The sequence below is a fragment of the Triturus cristatus genome, chromosome 6 (assembly GCF_964204655.1).
Source record: "Triturus cristatus chromosome 6, aTriCri1.1, whole genome shotgun sequence".
NCBI classification, from domain to species: domain Eukaryota; kingdom Metazoa; phylum Chordata; class Amphibia; order Caudata; family Salamandridae; genus Triturus; species Triturus cristatus.
Window position 1 is genome coordinate 804,612,924 of NC_140589.1, and position 22,564 is coordinate 804,635,487.

At 45.4% G+C, this 22,564-nt stretch overlaps 1 long non-coding RNA gene across 1 annotated transcript; it reads left to right on the forward strand.

Moving 5' to 3' along the window:
• Window positions 1–16,660: 16,660 nt before the first annotated feature.
• On the forward strand, window positions 16,661–22,200 carry LOC146817900 (uncharacterized). Its single transcript, XR_014963029.1, has 2 exons — window positions 16,661–17,405; window positions 20,129–22,200. It is a non-coding gene; the product is annotated as an uncharacterized LOC146817900 (long non-coding RNA).
• Window positions 22,201–22,564: the final 364 nt, after the last annotated feature.

The window sequence follows — 22,564 nt, forward strand, 5'->3', positions numbered from 1 at the left end:
TTAGAAAAACGTTTTTAAATGAATGTTTTTAACACAATAACAAACTAAGGTTTTGTATATTTGCGTACACATATCTAGAACACCTAGTAGTATGTGTAGAATTTAAAATGATGCTGTCCATTTGTAAGAGGAGTGGGTGTTATATTCCATATAGGTACTATACTATAGGCCTCAGTAAACTTGTTACACTTCACCTATATTCTCCCCCCACATTACACTTGTCATGGTTTACAGAGACTGAACTTTTACATTGATATTACACCGCATTCAGAATGCAGGTTTTCTCTAGTTCGAAATCTCATGCATTATGAATGAGGGTTCTTGGAAACACAGCAAGACTACCATCTCCTGTATAAAATCTATGTTCAAAGTTCAGGCCCGACGTCATCCTTAGGCTGACACAGTAACACAGCAAGGTAGGACCCCTGGGGAGACATATGGGTATATTTACATCACATCTTACTAAGATAGCTAGAGGAGATCGAGACTTCCTGGCCGACACACTTACCAGAGATGCTAAGGTTCCTGCATACAGACGCTCTAGCTTGCAGTGGGCTAACATCCCTCACAGGGTGTCCAGCTTGAGACCAGCACGGGGTACCACAGTCTCACTTAAGGTAATGGGGTTGACTAGATCCTAGAGGAATTCTAAGCTTAACACCAACACTCATTTAGTTACATTTAGGTACATCTAGGTAGGGAGGCATCGTAGGAGTACACATCTTTTATGATGTGTTTTATAGACTTGAATTTATTCATGATTTTAGTAAGATGGTAGAACTATACCATCCTTATACTTTCATAGTACTGTTAATCATTTATATCTTATACTGTCTAACGATTGTTGCAGCACATCTATTTTACACCAGAATAACAACTGTTCAGTAAATGATTATTGAAAATGCCCAGTTTGTTTTATTCGGCGTATCTCTCTGAGAGAAACAAAGGGGCATATTATCAAGACATGCAATAAAATTATCGCCTCGCGGTGCAGGTTGTTCGTCTGCTCGGTGCTGCTGTAGCTTTAGCGGCAGTTTTCTGCCGCTAAAGCGGCGATAATGGGCTTGATAATATGCTTTATGGAATTCCAATTGAAGCCCATGTTAGATGTGAAGGACATCTAACATGGGCTTCAATTGGAATTCCATAGAGTATATTATCAAGCACATTATCGCCGATTTAGCGGCAGTTTTCTGCCGCTAAAGCGACGATAATTTTATCGCCTGTCTTGATAATATGACCCTAAGAAAGCACGAGTGACTGAGCGAAAGGTAGTACATTATTTCCACAGTCCTGAGGGATCAGGGTTGTCATGCTCTGAGGTTGCTAGAAACTATTCTCTCCTTGGTAAAAGAAGATTATAGTGGCACTGTGAGCTAGCTGATACAGAAAGGCTAACATACCGGGTGGGGGTGATCAAAGTTCATCTGACACCAATCCTACACTGTATGTTGTCTAAACGTGGAGATCCTGTATATTTTCTATGGGAACTACACAACACTATTTCCTATTTAGGAGAACTGGTGTCTCTCAGCCCGCTCACCTGGACTCACTGTTTGACTGCAGAACTCCCGTATTCTCTTTACCTGCGGCTCATGTGATTGCTGAATCCTTTGACGCCCTGCAGCAATGCTCATGTTTCCAGACAACAATCTCCAAGTCTGCTACATTCCCACTCCATGACGAAGACCTTCAATAAAGGCAAGAGTATGGCAAAGTATTGAAATGCAGGTTAGTGCACTAACAAGAGGCTGCCTATGTCTAAAACATTGGATTCTAAAACTGGTTATCAGAGACATTAGATAACGCTTTATAACAGTGATGATTAGTCTGCAAAAATGAAGTTGTAGTGAGCCACCCAGCTCATACTCGCAAGCTACGTGGTGCACGCATATCGACAGCTGGCGTGGCTGGAGGTAATAAATAAAAGTAGGCTAGCCGCTTGTGATTAGACCCTGCTAGTACCTCATCAAAGTGCTCTGTGCTATATAGCCATTTCCCCTCCAGCTCCGGAGGCTTGATCCAACACTGGTGATGGGTCGGGATAGCTCCTTAACGTGTGTCAGAGGACTGAGGAAGTGTCTCCATGCCACAGCAGCACCGAGCAGACGAACAACCTGCACCGCGAGGAGATGCGGCTCACACCAATGCAGAGCAGAGCTGCTGGAGTGATGCACACACACTCCCTGCAGCACCCAGGACCAAGCAGGTGCTGTCCCCAACCCTTATCCAGCATGGAAAAAGAAAGCCCTGGCAAGGCAACCAACCATGTCACAGATGCTTGCAGGTGCGGTCAGCCTGAGAGGCCTGTGAGGCCTGTTCTTCCTAATACTTTTCAGGCAGTGGGGTTTCTTGCTAGTTGATTACGTGTTTGCAGGCCTGCTCTGCTAACCAACATGACAAAAAGAAAGGACACAAGTGCACAAGACAGAGTGCTGGTCATCTAGGCAGCACAGTGCACGTGCAGATGGTACTCAGCTGCAACCCATCGGGATGTCCAGTGCACATTTTCCCCATGAAGAAGCAAAGGCCTGTATGCAGTGAATTCACCACATGCTCACCAAGGAAGAAATAGGAAGCTCACCGGGCACAAGCTGTGGCAGTAGAGTGTCAGGAGTGGTCACGGATATCCTGACGACAATACTGTGGCACCATCTAGTAAGCCATTAACAAAAGTTGCAGAGAATGACATTTACTTAAAAAAATAGAGAAAAACCCAGTGCCGTGGGGAGGAAAGGCTTCACGATATGTGGGGGTGAATTCCCCCGAGACATTCACCATTGACCCATATCATGTCCCAGGCGGTCCCAGGTGTGGCGCAGTAAGCGGACACAGCGCCCACTGCGCAGACTCAAAACACATTGATACTAATCGCTGCAGAACTGACATTCAGCCAGTTGGCAGGCCTGGCGAAATGCAGCCCCAAGGTGGCGCCACTGGATTGGGAGAGTGAGACACTATTTCAGCGCCACACAAGAAACTTATGGCGCTGGCATGAGCTCAATTATGTTGTACTTGGGAAGTGATGAACTGGGCAAACTATTAAAAAATCTACATGACACTGGGGCAGAAGCAAATTTCGAAGCAGAAGTTCTGCCATTCAACAGACACTTTGATTCCAAATTGAATACTGATTTCGAGAGATTCAAGTTAAGACAAGCAAGTCAGAGAAGGCAAATTTGTTGATGCTTTTTTTGCAAGATTGTGCAGGCTGGTGAGGACCTGCAAAGGGATTGAGAGACAAGACGAGATCAGGGCACAGCTGATTCAAGGGTGCCACTCATCCAACTTGTGGAAACTAATCCTGCAGCAACCTGCTTTTGCATTGGATAACATCTTGATCTCATGATTTGGCTGACAGTAGGGCCATGAGATGTCTGCTCTCTCCTGCCGCGTGACACTAACTGACACAGTGAGGGGAATGAAGGTAAAGGAGGAGCAAGTAGATGCAGTGCAATGGCGCCCGATAAAACCAAAGGGGGCAGTGCCGCCATGTCGCTGGAGAAAATATGCAGGAACTGAGGCTTGGCCTGACACCTGCCAAGAGGTTGCCCCCCCAAGGAAAGGCTTGCATGAAGCGCAGGTGCCAGAACCATTTCGCGAAGGTATCTCGCAGTGCCACTATGACTCCCAGTGTAGGGGCAAGAGGAAGATCAACAAATATCCGGCACCTGTCACTGTAGGAAGGGGAAGAGTGAAAAGTTCCAACTTCGGTGGCAGCAGAAGATCTTCTAGAGGAGTTGAAGTGGATGAAGCCACGATCCAAGTGCTCATTGACACAGGGGCATCAGTCAATCTCATGGACGAGGATCAGTGTTTAAAATTGATACCACCCACCAGAGATAAGCCCTACCACCATGAAAATATATAGATATGGCTAAACGGATTCCATCCCTCTAAGAGAGACCATCGAGGTACTTTTGATGACAGGTGACATAAAGACGAGGGCCAAGTTCCTTGTCATAAAGGACACTGCTAGGTTGTCGTACAGCTGGGCTTGGTGTTTTTTGAGACGCAGGTGCACCAGTCACGGCTCTGGGGCCTGGCAGTAGTGGGGCCGCAGCAGGTCATTTCGTTGTATGCTGACGATGTGCTTGTGTAACTGAGGGTGGACCCTGACGTGCTCCCGGGAACAATGACAGTACTAGAAGACTTTGGGCGAGTGTCAGGACTCTGCATTAACTGGGAAGAGTTGTGTTTGTTTACCCTGATGTAACTAACATACGACCATAGAGAAACATTGCCGGGCACTGGTCAGGTCTGGCAATTCGAAACCATTAAATATGTGGGGGTTCAGGTAGAACACAGGCGGGGTAAGGTATTGTCAGCTGATTTATCGAGCCGTTACACTTACCGTTTAAATCGGGAACTGTGTGGTTGTTGAAACACACGAGGATGGAGAGTCATTAAAGGGATACTTGGAGTGGGTGTGCCAACCTATTGATAGGGAGGGATTGCATCCGGGGTGCTGCAATATTATTAGCGCAAGAGATTCCTCTTTCCCGGTCTTGAAAATTATTGTATATCCCCTGTCCTGAAGAGGCCTAAGAAGAAAAGGCTGAAACGTGGTCACGTCGACACTTTTAAGGTGGAGTCATTGGATTGCTAGTGATCTTTGGAACTGTCTTGTGCTACACTAAGGCTAGGCCAACTAGTATACAAGCCTTTAAGTGTTTCACTTCGACTACCTCTAAATGGTTTGCCCAGAAGTATAGGGGGGACACTAGTGTGAATAATTTCTTTAGGGTTATTGTTATTTGTTTTTTGTTTGCTTTTCATTGTGATGTATTATATATCGTGATATATGTCATTTGTTTCTCTTTGAATAGGCGCCATTGCCTGTGTGTGTTTTAAACAGATTTTTATATATTCGTTGTGAATAATAATAATTGTGGAGAGGGTAATTAAGTGTGCTCTACTCGAAAAAGTGCTTAGTATTGTTTCCTTTAGACCATTTTCCTATTGTATAAAACAACCAGCGATTGAGCACCAGTCAGGAGCAGAGACAATCTATCCAGCATCACATTGGGAACACTGTTAAAATCAACACCCCATATGCAGGGCCCCTGGATCTCACAGACCAGCGATGGTGCTAGAGTCATCAGAAAATCCACCAAATTCACATTTGGAGCATATATTGCAACCAAACTTATCAGGCCATTATCAAAGAGTCCCTCCCAACTCTACATATTGACCCTCACCATCAATCTTGATCCACGTAGGTGTTAATTTTAAAATCCGGCAAAACCCATGTAAGAACATCCCTGTAATAACTGGAGTACATAGTACCCACAATGATGCCTTGTCTTTTTTTCTGCACCTTGGCTAATGCAGCAGCCAACATATGTGTTTTCTGCAGACATGCAACGTGGATCTTAAAGTATGCATGTCTCCTATATCTCTTCACAGGAGTGTCCATGCCCCAAAAATTCCAGGCCAGTGTCTGATAACTGTTAAACTGTGTGTCATGTCACATGGCCATTAGTCATATCACAAGCAGGACAACAAACAAATGATGGACGGAATGCTGACAATGCAGTCATTCTCCCCCAGTCAAAAGATCTGGGTTAAATCCATCGTTCTTTTGCCCACTACGCCACCCCAGTTCAGACATGGCCATATGCAAATCAGTCTTGACCCTGTGCCTCATGGGAACAGTCCAGTTGGCAGGGTATGCTCAGACGTGAGTCCCTTGCTCACTTTGCCACTGGATTCAAGCAAGCCTGGCTGAAGACGGCTGAAATGCCAGAAACCGGTCCTAGGAAGCTTGTTTCCGGTCCAGGGAAGGCATGGCTTGGCAGTTCGGGCTGGACTGTTCCCATGAGGCACAGGGTCAGACTGATTTGCATATGGCCATGTCTGAACTGGGGTGGCAGAATGGGCTAAAGAATGGTGATGGATCAAACCCAGATCTGTTGACTGGGTGTGAGTGTTTGATTGGTTCTGATGCTCCGTCCATCACCACCCCCTTTTGTACCGCTTTGTTCGCCATAAGTTGGCAGGGTATGCTCAGACGTGAGTCCCTTGCTCACTTTGCCACTGGATTCAAGCAAGCCTGGCTGAAGACGGCTGAAATGCCAGAAACCGGACCTAGGAAGCTTGTTTCCGGTCCAGGGAAGGCATGGCTTGGCAGTTCGGGCTGGACTGTTCCCATGAGGCACAGGGTCAGACTGATTTGCATATGGCCATGTCTGAACTGGGGTGGCAGAGTGGGCTAAAGAATGGTGATGGATCAAACCCAGATCTGTTGACTGGATGTGAGTGTTTGATTGGTTCTGATGCTCCGTCCATCACCACCACCTTTTGTACCGCTTTGTTCGCCATAAGTTGGCAGGGTATACTCAGACGTGAGTCCCTTGCTCACTTTGCCACTGGATTCAAGCAAGCCTGGCTGAAGACGGCTGAAATGCCAGAAACCGGTCCTAGGAAGCTTGTTTCCGGTCCAGGGAAGGCATGGCTTGGCAGTTCGGGCTGGACTGTTCCCATGAGGCACAGGGTCAGACTGATTTGCATATGGCCATGTTTGAACTGGGGTGGCAGAGTGGGCTAAAGAATGGTGATGGATCAAACCCAGATCTGTTGACTGGGTTTGAGTGTTTGATTGGTTCTGATGCTCCGTCCATCACCACCCCCTTTTGTACCGCTTTGTTCGCCATAAGTTGGCAGGGTATGCTCAGACGTGAGTCCCTTGCTCACTTTGCCACTGGATTCAAGCAAGCCTGGCTGAAGACGGCTGAAATGCCAGAAACCGGTCCTAGGAAGCTTGTTTCCGGTCCAGGGAAGGCATGGCTTGGCAGTTCGGGCTGGACTGTTCCCATGAGGCACAGGGTCAGACTGATTTGCACATGGCCATGTCTGAACTGGGGTGGCAGAGTAGGCTAAAGAATGGTGATGGATCAAACCCAGATCTGTTGACTGGGTGTGAGTGTTTGATTGGTTCTGATGCTCCGTCCATCACCACCCCCTTTTGTACCGCTTTGTTCGCCATAAGTTGGCAGGGTATGCTCAGACGTGAGTCCCTTGCTCACTTTGCCACTGGATTCAAGCAAGCCTGGCTGAAGACGGCTGAAATGCCAGAAACCGGTCCTAGGAAGCTTGTTTCCGGTCCAGGGAAGGCATGGCTTGGCAGTTCGGGCTGGACTGTTCCCATGAGGCACAGGGTCAGACTGATTTGCATATGGCCATGTCTGAACTGGGGTGGCAGAGTGGGCTAAAGAATGGTGATGGATCAAACCCAGATCTGTTGACTGGGTGTGAGTGTTTGATTGGTTCTGATGCTCCGTCCATCACCACCCCCTTTTGTACCGCTTTGTTCACCATAAGTTGGCAGGGTATGCTCAGACGTGAGTCCCTTGCTCAGTTTGCCACTGGATTCAAGCAAGCCTGGCTGAAGACGGCTGAAATGCCAGAAACCGGTCCTAGGAAGCTTGTTTCTGGTCCAAGGAAGGCATGGCTTGGCAGTTTGGGCTGGACTGTTCCCATGAGGCACAGGGTCAGACTGATTTGCATATGGCCATGTCTGAACTGGGGTGGCAGAGTGGGCTAAAGAATGGTGATGGATCAAACCCAGATCTGTTGACTGGGTGTGAGTGTTTGATTGGTTCTGATGCTCCGTCCATCGCCACCCCCTTTTGTACCGCTTTGTTCGCCATAAGTTGGCAGGATATGCTCAGATGTGAGTCCCTTGCTCACTTTGCCACTGGATTCAAGCAAGCCTGGCTGAAGACGGCTGAAATGCCAGAAACCGGTCCTAGGAAGCTTGTTTCCGGTCCAGGGAAGGCATGGCTTGGCAGTTTGGGCTGGACTGTTCCCATGAGGCACAGGGTCAGACTGATTTGCATATGGCCATGTCTGAACTGGGGTGGCAGAGTGGGCTAAAGAATGGTGATGGATCAAACCCAGATCTGTTGACTGGGTGTGAGTGTTTGATTGGTTCTGATGCTCCGTCCATCACCACCCCCTTTTGTACCATATCACAAGCAGGAACCTGAGCTGCTTACCCGTGACCCCCATAGCACCCCACAGATAGGCACACAGAACAGTACAACTTAGAAACATGTGCAATCAGGTTAAAAACAGTAAAGCACCTAACTCACCATCCCAGGTCGAGGTTCGTAGAACTAACTTACCACTGAACTGGCATCACACAACAAAAAGTCCATGCTGGTGAATGTGGGTAACCATGAAAGTCAATACTTAGCAAGGCGAGCCCACAGATAATCACCCAGTGCTACTGTTGTGCACTTACTATGTTGACCTCCCTTGTGCTTATGCACAGCAGCACCCACATGTCCCCATGATGAATGCTACACAGTGCTAACACCACCCCACAACCAGCAAAAAAGTATATATGTCGCAAAAGTTAAGGCACCAACTCTGTCGTCATCGGTGTGAGAGCTGGGCCCTGCCATAGGAATACTTCCATCTCGGAAATGTCAACAACGTTCCAGTCATTCCTTGAAACCCTGGAATCCACATCACCCATCGCTGAGTCCTCAGCAGAGCTGCCTCTCCACTTGATGTCCTTCACCATCAGCGCACGTTGCCTGGCAATGTGTTCATTGGTTGGTTGGACGGCTTCTCAGGTTCCAGAATGGCAGCCGTCACATTCGGTGGACATGCCATGAGTAATCTCCTCCCGCTTGTTCCACTAGATCCAGCCAGGCGCGAGCCTAAGTAGGTGTCGTGAAGACCAATGTACGATCCTCATCCACTATCCAATATTTGTCTGCAAATAACAAGGAGTAACGCACATTCAGGCTCTGCAGATGATTATCGGTAGGAATGAAGCCCTCTGCCTATGCACCTCCACTGTGTAATCTGGGAATATGTTCACTGTACAGGTTTCCACTGTCAATAGACCTTTAGTCCTGGAGGCTTGAAGGATATGGCCTTGATCCCTGTAATTAAGGAGATGCACCACCACAGATCTGTGGGTTGCTCCTGGCGCATAGCCAGGGATCCTATGCACGCGCTCTGCAGAGAATAGCATAGAATGTTTACCATCCAGTACTGTCTCCACAAGCCATTTCTCCCGATACAGTTCCATACTATGTTCCTCTAGACTTTCAGGGAGATCAATAATCTGAATGTTATTTCTGCTGGACCTAGAACAAAAATGGGTACAAAGTTCCTCTGGTGCATAAAAAAGTTTGTTCAGGACGTCAATGATATTATACAGAACCAGAAAGGCCTAGTAGTAACTTGGGAAATTCCCTTGGTTGAACTAGAGCTCTCACACACCCAGCAAGCTGGGTGTCATGCTTCATCATATGAGCTCTGCCCCTCGTCAAGGCGGCGCTGCAATCCTTGACGGGCACCCGAACCGGGGCTCTTTATCGGGGATCTTCTGTTCCTGCCGGTTGGTGCATGGGGGTGAGGGGCCTAAAGTGTGTAGACGTGTGGAGGAGTGAGATTAAAACAGGTCAGTTAGTCCTTATCAATAATTTATTCGGAAGGTAAACTACCCGATTAAAATGGTGTAGAGTGGCTAGTGTACTAGAGAAAGTGTCTAGTCATGAAGCTCTACTCTATAGATCGACATGTTTCGTGCCTCGTGTGTCAGGAGGATCTAGGCACTTCTTCAGGATCATAAGCAACTATCTACACTATGTGGAGAGGTGCATTCTACCTACCACGTCTTCAGGTGCGTTGCCTGCGGACAAGGGTGAAAAAAGTATAATACCAGATAACAATCTAAACAATACTCTTCTAAATATCAACAAGGATTATCACCAAAGTGAAAAAACACGCAATTGAGATTTGGATGCATAAGGGTAAATCAACTCTTCAATCAATAGCGCATATGGTGTGTAATAACACCCAGTGTGCAAATCAAAGAGTGAAGGGGCGTGCAGTTAAAAGCATATTTTAAAAAAACAAGTATTAAAGGAGAGGAATAATACATCACTCATGGACAAAGGGATTGCAGCTGCGAACTCACCTAGTGGGTTGCTAGAAATTGCTAGCAACAGTCCTGGCGGTGACTAGAGGACACCAGTTGGGTCCTGTAGAAATAAAAGCGTCAAACAAAGGGGAATGGGGGGTTAGGGAGGCCTGGTACATGACGCACATAAGGTAGGCAATCAGTCAAACCAAGGCTGACAGTGGTGGTATGATAAACAGAGGCACTGATGGGATGCTGGGTGGGAACTCAACCGTGTATGGCGCGTCGTACTCACACCGAAAAAGAACCGCACCGCAAGGAGTGTGTCGAGCGGTCTGATCGGGGCCGAGGATACGGCCAATATACAAACAGAGGAGAAGCTCACCAGGAGAGCCCAGAAGTAGCTCTCGAGAGCAAAACGAAGTTACAAGAATCAGGAGCTAGAGGTGTACTCACCCGCGTTCAATCACGCTACGCTGTAACACCTACCCAATACCGCCAGGAACCGGGGTGGTGACCGGGAGTGGATAATTCGGAGAGATATACCCGCAGTATCCTGATTCAAAACGTGAAAGGGGGTGTGGTGCGGACGTGGCGCGTCACCGTAGTGATCACGTGAGACGTAGGGTCACGTGATATCGCCAGAAACTACGGCGGACATGTTGGAGAGGGGGGATGTTCTAATCCTCACATGCCGAGTACAAAGCACGAAATGGCAAAGAATGCCACTGGCGAACATGTGTAGTAAGGAATGCCGGTAAAGAGAATGTGTTGTAACAGAGACTAGCAGACAATAAACATTGATCAATGGTTTTATTGTAGGGTAGGTACCAAGACGACAGCACATCGTAAGCTAGGTAGGAATAGACTAGGCTCGTTATCCCAATGACGTTAACAGTCTGTGTAGAAAAAGGGAACAGTACCAATGAAGTAGTGTATATGAGAAGGCCAACTATTGGTGGACAGCCTCTAATCCAAATAGTGCGATGATACAAGCAAGTAATGGCACTATTGCAATTGGGTTACATATTGGATGTTTAAGAAATGGAACTCCATGGGATATCGTCATTCAAACCCTCAGTGTGGCTCGCTAATCTGTGTACCCATCTCTGTTCGATCCTAAACAAAGACTGTTTGGAAATATGTAGGTGAGCTTCCAATACAATCCAGTGTAAGGAATCAGGGGAATGTTGAGTCTCTGTAAAGTGTCTGTACATTCTCGTGGTGGCTCGTTGGCAACGAATGTTACTTCTATGTTCGGTGATGCGAACTTTGACCGGACGCATGGTCATCCCTATATATTGTAGACCACAAGGGCAGGTGATCAGGTAGATACACTGTCTAGTGTTACAATTGGTGTGTGTTTGGATGCACCACTTGAAGTTGGGTCGAAATGTCACTTCTTTGGTCAGTGTTGTGTACTTGCAGACTGTGCAGGTACCGCAGGGATAATGTCCCTTCACAGGTGGTAGACCCCATAGAGTGGTTTGTGTCATATCGGCATGGGTCCTGGGTCTCGTATGGATCAAAATGTCTCGTAAGCTACGAGTTCTGGTGTATGCAAATCTAGGTTTTGGTATCCTTAAGTCTCCTGTATTCAAGATGTTCCAATGTTTCAAAATCACCTTCTTGGTTGGAACTGAGGTAGCTGTGTAAGAGGTGACACATGTAATAGAGTCTACTGGTGGTTTAGAGTGGACTTCTAGTAAAGCTTCCCTAGGGTTATTTCTGGCTCTCTTCATAGAGTCATTGATTACTTTGGTTGGGTAACCTCTAGTCATTAAATTGGTAGCTAGAATCGAGGACTCTTTCTTATAGTCAGTGGTGGATGTACAGTTGCGTCTAATGCGCAAGAACTGTCCAAAAGGCAGATTGTCTTTGAGAGCCCTAGGATGGTGGCTCTGATAAAGGAGTAAGCTGTTGCGATCAGTGGGTTTTCTATATAGACTCGTGGAGAGCTCCCCCTCAGAAAGTCTAATGTTTAAGTCAAGAAATGCAACATTGGTTTCTGAAATAGTGTGAGAAAATTTCAGAAAAGTGTTTTGTTGATTAATCCAACCTATGAAAGCCATACATGTGTCGATGGTGCCATGCCAAAAGATTAAAATGTCATCGATAAATCGTTTCCACAGTTTCAGGTGGTGGACATAGGGATTGTTATTGTTATTGATGACATTCATTTCAAAGGCTGCCATGTACAAGCAGGCTAGACTGGGAGCAAAAGTACTCCCCATCGAAGTACCCTGGCATTGATGATATAGTTGGCCTTTAAACTCAAAAAAGTTTTCAGTCAATGCCAGGGATGCACACTCCATGATAAACGAGATGGGAGTGGAAGAGTCCCAGTCTAGGGAATTGAGGGCCGCTTCTACAACAGTCAGAGTGTCTCCCTGGGGAATGTTTGTGTAGAGGGCCTCTACATCTAGGGTAATCAAGAAATCAATTTCTCCTGGGTCCTCTATAGATCCGATGATTCTGAGGATGTCGGTCGTGTCCCTTATGAAATATGGTGTATTTCTGACTAAGGGCTGTAAAAAATAGTCAACAAATTTAGACAAGGGTTCAAGTATTGAGCCAATTCCAGAGACAATAGGGCGCCCAGGAACCGGAACTGTGCCTTTGTGTATTTTGGGCAAGGTATAGAAGTACGGTATTTTGGGTTCTGTCGCAATCAAAAAGGCTGACTCACGTTGACTAATCCAACCATTGGTAACAGCCTCATGTACTAATGTGGAGATGGCATTAGCAAGGCGTGGGGTTGGATCAAGTGTGATTGGAGCATAGTATCTGTCATTGTTAAGTTGACGTCTACATTCTGTATCATAGTCAACTGTGGATTGTATTACAGTTGCCCCACCCTTGTCTGCTTGTTTGATAGTTATCGATTTATCTCCAGCAAGTGTGTTTGCCGTTTGTATTTCGATTTTGGAAAGGTTGTGGAAGGGAGAAGGAAGAGGTATTGAGGCTAGGTCTTTTAGCACTGCCTTCTCAAAGGTTAACACTTCCACGGGGACCATAGCATTGAGTGGGGTGAAGGTAGAGGGATTCCTCAAACCCGAGTCAACCTCTGTGTTTTGAGGTTTGTCCTGAAAGAAGGACTGAAGACGTATCTTGCGAAACAATTTTTGTACTTCACAAAGGTCTCTGAATTTGTCTACTTTCGGGGTGGGGACAAAGCCTAACCCCTTTTGCAGTATAGATATCTCAGATTCAGTGAGAATACGTGGTGACAAATTCACCACTAGTTTCTCTTGTTCACCGTTTTGCTGCGTGTGTCCATCCCTGTTGTTGGTTGGTCCTGCCATTGGACCCGTTTTTGAGAGCCTCTTCTGTTGCGCCCTCTTCCTCTGCCCCAACCTCTGTCTAAAAAAGGGGGGCCATTGTTGAAGAACTGAGGGGGTCCTGGTTGGAATGGTGGGTATTGCCAATATGAGGGTGGTGGGGGATGGCCTGGAAACAGGGGAGGTCCCTGGAAGGTCTGGGCATTGTAATGGTAGTTAGAGTGTTGGTTTCTCCGTGTATTGTTACTGCCCCAGCTCCCTGTACTGGAATTGCTGTCAGAGGAGTCTCTTCTATCAGAGTTCTCATCAGATGAGTAGCTATTCTTGACCGATGTGTAGTCTGCCTTCAGATAATGGAACACTTTCTCTTTATCAAATTTCAGAATATCTTTCTGAAGCTTCTGCTGGACCTCCCTTCTGCATCATTGGCCTTCAGCCGAAGCAAGTGTACCTCCTTCTGCAGACCATGATGCTGCGTCTGCGTATCCTTCATCGTAGGAGGCAATATGGTGAGCGTAGAGTCATTAATTTCCACCCTTTCAACCAACTTTATATGGTCCACCTACAGGAGCCCCAAGTCTATGTCCATTGCATCGATCTTGCGTTAAAGAGTGGCCTTGACATCTTTCAATGCCTAATGATTGGCTTAAACTTCCCAGTGTGCCTGAGCAAGTTGGTCGCCAGTGTCCTGTCCTGTGACCCGGTGCACTACCCTGCATGCCTGCACAGTCGCCCCATTCAGTTTGGCCCCTTGGGGTTTCCCCATCCTCACAAAAAGTTTGCACCAGCAAGAGGACCCACAGTGACCCTCCAGGGAGGTTGTCAGAATGATCAGTGGACCTCGTAGAGAAAGAAGGAGGGGGGAGCCAAGGGGATCCCAAGTGCAGCGTTCAAAACAACACCACGTTGATCCGCAAGCCATCATGGACACACCAACCCATTCAGCACTCACCACCTCCTCTACTTGATTAGACTGTGATTTATGCAGTGCCCCAGTGGGGGGATGTGCCTCCTCAAGAGCTCTCAGCAACCTCCTTACATGCAGGGGCACCTTCAGTCAGTCCCTTCAGATGCACTTCACACCCCACACCATCGCCTTTCCAATCCAGGGTGTGGGGTGGGCTGGGCTTCTACCAGTCACTTCAGCTTCGGAGGGGCATCCCAGACCCTCCCCTTGCAGCATATTGGGGCCACCATTGTCCGCTCTCCACCGTGCATTCACAGGCCCGTATCAGGTCCTCGATTGAGTGTCATGTCCTCAAGCACACACCGTGCGTCATGTGGAGCATGGGTGTCGCTCCTAAGATTGACCCACTAAGACTAACGGCACCACTATCAAGTAGCCGGCCGTAGCGAGTTACGATCAGGCTCCGTGCTCGCAGCTTTCCTCCGTCTCCTGGAGTCTCACCCAATCTCCAGCACCGCCAGTGGCGTCGCTATACCAAGTAAGCACACCGCCTCGGCGCACAACAGGTCTAGAAAGGCAGCTGCTGAGAGCTGCATCATGAGGCCCTCCCCAATCCATGGGAGCACCAGGCCGGGCACTCAATCTCCCCCTAGTAACTGCAGGTCCAAGATCATGCATGGGGGAGGTCTAGCTGAGTGTAGGAGAAGTTGTGCCATGTGATTTGTGCGGAGTACACAAGTTGGGCGACCTATATGGCCGCCAGCTAAGCCACGCCCCCTTACACACATGACTTTTAAGTGGCAAAGCACCGCTGCACTTTCCTTCTTTCTGCCTGTTGACAGTCCACTCCTGCAGGGCGAGTGCAATATACCCCCTCCCCAATGTCTGGTCAGGTAAAGCTTGGTGGTGTAGACCCATTTGATTGTTTCTGTAATGGTTTGTGCTACATTTTAGAATAGGACAGGATACCCAAATCAGTGAATAATGTCTGAGATATAGGTGAGCAGTTTGTGTGACGGTGTTAATTGTGCGTGTGCGCATGTGTATGTGCGCACTTGCGTTTTAAAAATCCAGAGAAAGATTTCAGAAAGGACAAAGGTGGAGTCATTCCCACTATCTACTATTTTAATCTCTCCAAAGATCAATGTATATTGCAGCATTTTAAAATTGTCACAAAATGTTACTATAAATACCATAACATGTATTAATTGCTCTTTACACCTTTTTTCATACTAAATGGAGATGGTCTGTGTCTATGACTAAAAGTTGGAGTCAAGGGGATGGTGATGAATTAGAATTTCTGGCACTTACCTAATGAGTGTCTATTCTGCCATCAAATTTTTTTAAATTTCTGAATCCAATCAGCCACTAAGACCTACTCTGTGAAGCAAACCCCTAGAATAGCAATAACTGATGGAGTGCGGACTTTAATTATCCACTGATGCCACTCTTCACAAAACGCTTCATCTGCATCCCCTCCATCCTCCACCGTCTTCATCCTCCATCCTAAAAAAGCATTTCGAGCCGATCATATAGCGATCATCAGCATCATCATTACCATTATCATGGTTATGGGATGTCACACTGCAATGCCATCGCGGTTCTATATATTAACTTTTAGAAGATGTTTAGCAGCTTTTATTGCGTCCGCACCATATGGTGCAGTGTGATTACACTTCTATTTAGTACTGGCTTGATCGTGTTAACTGCTGATTACACATAAATAGCTAAATAGAAAGCAGGGATGGAAAAATTAAGTCATTAAAAAGTACATCGAAGCACACTCCATTTAATTTGACATCAGTGAAAGGCTAATAGAGAAGCTGACGCTGTTCTTTACTCGACAGGAGTCGAATTCCACCGCCATAAACTGCAATGTTGTTGCTGCCTGTATTTTGACTGTTGAGAATTTCAATGGCAGACAACATTTGACTTTTGTTCTTATTTGTAACATTTTCTTGAATATAAGCAAGAGTCTGAGGGGCAGATGTATGAGCCCCTTGCGCCACTTTTGCGTCACTTTTAACATGGGAAAAGTGACGCAAAAGTGGCGCAAGGGGCTCATAAATCTGCCCCTGAGTTTTTTTAATTGAAAATGCTGATCAAGTAAATGAGTTTGTTCGATTTTAACATCAATCGCATTGTCGCATATTCTGTGTGGTTTTAATACCATATTTGTGAACGCAATATGGTCCAAAATTTTGATCACTTTGTTACAGGGATAGCTAAATCCGCGACAATCATTAATGATTTGCCACAGGTTTGCATGTGTTTTAGGATGTTTGGGACATAATCCTGGAATGGCTAGGAAGCCTATTATAACTGAAAACCAGAAAAACTCTTTGCGGAAATGATGTAAAAAGAACCAGACAATTATAGCAAATTAAGGGCCTCATTTACAAGTTTTTGACTCAAAGCAGGGCTGTAAGTCACTTTGCTGCCCTGCCCTGCGTCAAAAGAAAAGGGCAAGAACACTGTAACTATGAGATGCGGCATATTCCTGTCCTCTTTCACTCTGCTGGTGCACAAATTGGTGCCTAGCTGTAGTGAATCAGCCACTTTTGTGGTCTGACACCCTATGATGACCCTCAACCACCACCATTCTGTACTGACTTAAGTGTGTTCTGCCTTTTAGTGGAATAGTCTTTCCAAGAATAGAAGGTATGGTATGTTGAGGTGCAGTCTTGTGGGTGGTGGTGCACACATGTGCTCAATGTTGTATACTGAGGGATTTAGCGTATAATGTTATTTGGGTTAGGTGAATTATGACTTTGACCTATTGGCTTTGACGTGGTCTAATGTCATTCTGCCTTCTGACTTTACCTTGCTTCAAACTTTTCTGTGTGCACAGTGGTGCTTGTAAGTTGTGTGGATGAGAATTATAGGTGCTCCTTGCTTTTTTGATTCCATCTTGCTTTGGGCCTTTGTGTGCATGGCTTAACTAACTCTGAAGCCATTTTCTGTGAAGAAGAGGGCATGTTTTGCTTTCCTGCTGTTTTTCGCATTTTACTGACTAGAGAGAACTGGTTCTTATCAGAGGAATGTACATGGTTTGACTTTTAGTCATAACAGGGGCCTGATCAACCCTTGGTCTGACCTTGAAGCAGGCTGGTACTGGCTCTCATGAGAACTAGGGGGGCGTGGCTTGCTAGAAGCTTCGCTGTGTTTTGAATGTGTATTAAAAAGGGGAGTCTACACTGGCTCGGTGGAAGTTCATCCGTGGAACAGACGTGTTGCCACGGAAGAGTAGAGGCTGGTGTCACCTCTGAGCTTTCGCCCGGTTCAAGCAATGGACTCCCCTTGAACAAAGTGGGGTGAAATGGAGCATTAGGTGAGGTGTCTCTGCTAATGTCTCTTGATTCTTTTCTGAATTCTTTCCTTTCCTTCTTATTTTCTGATTCTTATATCCATACATATATATTTCTAAATATATATTTGTCTTGATTGATATTTGCAAACATACTATTAATATGTTTAGAGTCTGCTATGTTAGGTGCATTTGGCTTACTGTGTGATGCTATTTACTAATAAATACATCCCAGATATACCAATTCGTCTTTTCCTTGTAGCAGGAGGTGTGGACTCTTCTTGGCCAAGTATTCTGTTGTAGAAGGATGGGTGAATTCCCTTCTAGCAGGCAATTGTGTTATAGGAAGTTGGCGCTACTCCTCACAAGTGATGCGCAAATTATTGTTTTCTTGCCTTGCCTTTGGGGGAGTGTTGAAAGTTGGCCCACCTTAGGAAGTGCTGTGTATATGTTATATTCCATAAGTTTGGAACTGATATTCTCGCCCTGGGAAAGTGACGGTACAGTCCTTGGTCCAGGGGAGATCTAAGGTTTGTCATTACATTTTTGGCGTAGTCGGTTGCAGGATCTGAACATTGATTTAAAAGGGGAAGAAATACGTTTTTTTATTTTTTTTTTAGAAATTGAAAGCAGACTCTTAGATATCAATTGATTTATTTGCATGGGGGTAGCCCATATGATGTGCTGGCTCGTGAAGTGAGCTAATTGTGCTGAGTTAGAATTGGTGTGTGTGTGTCTTTAAGTGTGTTTTGTAAAAAGTGCTTATAAATAGCTTGCTACGTGAGGCAGAAAGGGCTGGATCCCTTTCAAGTGTTTGCTAAGGAATGCATATCAAATGTTTTCAGTTGCAAAGTGAATGTAAAATGTCAGAACATAACTCTGAAGCGTGGGACTCCTTCGAGTTTAAAGACTCCGGAGTTGCAATGAAGGGTGTTAATCAGCAGGAGATTTATGACATTTTAGAGAGAGACAGCGGTGTTATTTCAAATGTGTTTGTTAATATGCATCAAACATGTGAGCATTTGCTAAAAGAACGTAGTGAGTTGAAAACAGAGCTAGTTGATGCCCAGTTTGAAAATATATCTTTGAAGACAGAATTAAACGTGTACCAGGCTCTGAAGCTATTTACTTTGACCAGCCAGAATGATTCAGATATGATAAATGTTACAGAGAAAGCAGTCAGTCTACGAGCTACACAGACGGTTTTAATTAATTCTTCTGAGGAGCTTTCTCAGCCAGAAAGGAATGTGCATGAAAGTAAACAGACTAATGTTTTAGGCTTAATGATCACCAGTTGCGGACATAAATTAGACATGACAGTGAATGATACATTTTGCTTCGAAAGAGAAATGCAACAATATGATTTTGAATGTGAACAGCAGATTGTGTACAATAAGTCTGATATGTGGTCACTTCATAAACATGAACATTTATTTGGTGAGTTAATTCAAGAGCAATGTGCTTTTTTTAGTTACAGGAAAGTGCAGGGAAATAACAGGTCACTTTTAAATTCAGATGCTGGACAAATGTTGTGCTTTTGCGCACCAACAGATACTGGACAGAACAGAGTTAGAGAAAATGTGGTTTGCCTATGGGAGATTGCAATGGTTATTAAGTGGCATGTACAGACAGAAAAACAGTTTGCACAGGATTTGATAGAAAGTCCTGAAGTGGAGTTTGAAACACAAGATTTCCCAGTGAAGGTGCCCTATGTTACAAAGGAAATTAATTTGAAACAGTACAGAATGCCTGATGGGCATGAAGGGATCAGTGAGATCATGCAGGGCTTGACAGACTGAGGTGGTGACCCTAATTGTGTAGCCTGTGTGCAAATATACCTTCTTTGACTGATGCTGTCCCAGATATTGTTACAGAAGTAGCATGGGACTTGATATGTGACTTTTGATATTGCCAATGCTTTTTTTCTTTTTGATATGTCAAGAGCAGTTTAGTTTTTTTTTCTCATGAGGTGATAGACTAATGTCAGTTAAGAATTTGCTAGAATTAGTTGGACAGAATGGGAGAGCATTTTCAGATTAAAGAATGTGAAGTCTTGCTGGAGGTAAGGAGTGGTTAAAGCTGTTTTTCCTCTCAGACATGTAAAGAGTTGTTCTGGAAGTGGGTCATTTGAAAGCGTCTTTCAGATTGATGTTTGGGAGGCTTGCAGTGAGATCATCCAGCAACGCTGAGCAGAGCTCAGGCTTTCTGTGAAGTCCGAGGAGGAATTCCTATGGGAGGGGTCATCCCATCTCAGCTCCTCTCCTCAGTAGGCAGGGACAGCTTCATGGAGATAGATGTCTGGGAGGCTTGCAAAGGCGCAGGCCCTCCCCCATGAGGAGAGTCACAGATAGTCCACGAAAGTTGGCAGGAGTGCAGATCACTCCGACCTTGAAGGAGATAAGGTGCGAGCTAGAGACAGCCGGAGAAGTCTCTGCTTGTTATGTTTGGCAAGGAGCCATTTAGTGTCCGCAGAGATTTGTGAAGGGGGCAGCACCTGTGAGGGGTGCAGTGAGAGAAGTGAGAGAAGGAGACTGCCCCAGCCCTTCTTGCTGTGTATAGAAAAAGAGGGATTTTATCAAGACTTCAGAGGCTAAAGCGTTAGTAGTATTCTTACACAATTCCCCAGAGCTGGAGGAGACCTATGTAGACAGAAATTAAAATATTGTATTTTTAGAAATGCAAGACGGAAGAAGTGGACTTTTGACAAATGTTTTTTGCAAGAAGAGTGATGCTTGTTTCTTTTTCAGATTCGCCCAGTTCTCCGCGTGTGAGTGGGACTCCCTTCTCCCGTGTGAGTGGGGCCCTCCCTCTCCCCCCCTCCCCCTTCCCTTCCCACCCCTCCCCCCTCCCCCAAGCCTGGAGTGATCGCCAGACCAGACGGTGGCGGCTGATGACTGTGGCTATCCAGACTGGATGGGGTCCTCCCTTGTCAAGGAGATACAGCTGCTGATATATACCAGAGAGCATGATGGACTGCTTCTTTCCAAGCAAAATGGGATCAGCAAAGTGTGGAACTGTTTCCTTCACGTGAGGCCAACTTTATATGCATGAAGGCTGTGTGCCTTTCACACAGGGTGACTGCTTGTGTGACGGTGAAAACAAACGACAAAAGAGGGAACTACAGGATGTGCTTTGCCAGAACTGTTTTATCAACGTGAAGTTCAGATGCGATGGAAGACGGCTGTGTGTTTTTTCACACTGAAGGACTGTTTTTGTTTTTAGGGATGGCGACCAATAGAGACGCTTTGCAGCGATCAGAGTAGATATTTTCTAAGTTAGTGAACAGTAATAACCTGTAGCTGTTGCTACAATATATGAGTTTGGCAGTGGAGTTTCCAGTTTAACCATTAGAGGCATTAGGAGCATTCAAAAGCTTGATTCATTTATTTTGTGTATCCATTCAACATGTATCCAGATATCTATGAGCTATTTCTAGATGTACCTGAGTTATTGCTACTACATGTGTTTAGAGAATGCAGACTTTATTTGCTCTAAAGTGATTATCATATACCTTTGATGAGTTTTTCAGGTTTGCAATGGAGCATTTCGATCATAGTTGCTTTTTAGTCATGATTCGTTTTGAATTATGTATTTTTGTGTAGCCACTTCAACACATGAGTTGCTGTTTCAACATGTGCTTTTTAGTAGTTGTGACTTTTAATTTAGACATGTGGTTTTAAATGGTTTTGCTTTCAATTGAGATATGCAGTACTTTAATGATAGTTTTGTTTTTCAGTTATGTAATACAGTTGCTATTTGCTAGATTTTGTTTTTGACATATGTGAATGGTGATGATCAAGGGTCATGGGGTGCAATGTAGTGAATCAGCCACTTTTGTGGTCTGACACCCTATGATGACCCTCAACCACCACCATTCTGTACTGACTTAAGTGTGTTCTGCCTTTTAGTGGAATAGTCTTTCCAAGAATAGAAGGTATGGTATGTTGAGGTGCAGTCTTGTGGGTGGTGGTGCACACATGTGCTCAATGTTGTATACTGAGGGATTTAGCGTATAATGTTATTTGGGTTAGGTGAATTATGACTTTGACCTATTGGCTTTGACGTGGTCTAATGTCATTCTGCCTTCTGACTTTACCTTGCTTCAAACTTTTCTGTGTGCACAGTGGTGCTTGTAAGTTGTGTGGATGAGAATTATAGGTGCTCCTTGCTTTTTTGATTCCATCTTGCTTTGGGCCTTTGTGTGCATGGCTTAACTAACTCTGAAGCCATTTTCTGTGAAGAAGAGGGCATGTTTTGCTTTCCTGCTGTTTTTCACATTTTACTGACTAGAGAGAACTGGCTCTTATCAGAGGAATGTACATGGTTTGACCTTTAGTCATAACAGGGGCCTGATCAACCCTTGGTCTGACCTTGAAGCAGGCTGGTACTGGCTCTCATGAGAACTAGGGGGGCATGGCTTGCTAGAAGCTTCGCTGTGTTTTGAATGTGTATTAAAAAGGGGAGTCTACACTGGCTCGGTGGAAGTTCATCCGTGGAACAGACGTGTTGCCACGGAAGAGTAGAGGCTGGTGTCACCTCTGAGCTTTCGCCCGGTTCAAGCAATGGACTCCCCTTGAACAAAGTGGGGTGAAATGGAGCATTAGGTGAGGTGTCTCTGCTAATGTCTCTTGATTCTTTTCTGAATTCTTTCCTTTCCTTCTTATTTTCTGATTCTTATATCCATACATATATATTTCTAAATATATATTTGTCTTGATTGATATTTGCAATCATACTATTGATATGTTAGAGTCTGCTATGTTAGGTGCATTTGGCTTACTGTGTGATGCTATTTACTAATAAATACATCCCAGATATACCAATTCGTCTTTTCCTTGTAGCAGGAGGTGTGGACTCTTCTTGGCCAAGTATTCTGTTGTAGAAGGATGGATGAATTCCCTTCTAGCAGGTAATTGTGTTATAGGAAGTTGGCGCTACTCCTCACAAGTGATGCGCAAATTATTGTTTTCTTGCCTTGCCTTTGGGGGAGTGTTGAAAGTTTGCCCACCTTAGGAAGTGCTGTGTATATGTTATATTCCATAAGTTTGGAACTGATATTCTCGCCCTGGGAAAGTGATGGTACAGTCCTTGGTCCAGGGGAGATCTAAGGTTTGTCATTACACTAGCGCCAATGCAGGCACCCTTGCACCATGGTGCAAGGGTGTCTGTGTTGTTGGCACGAT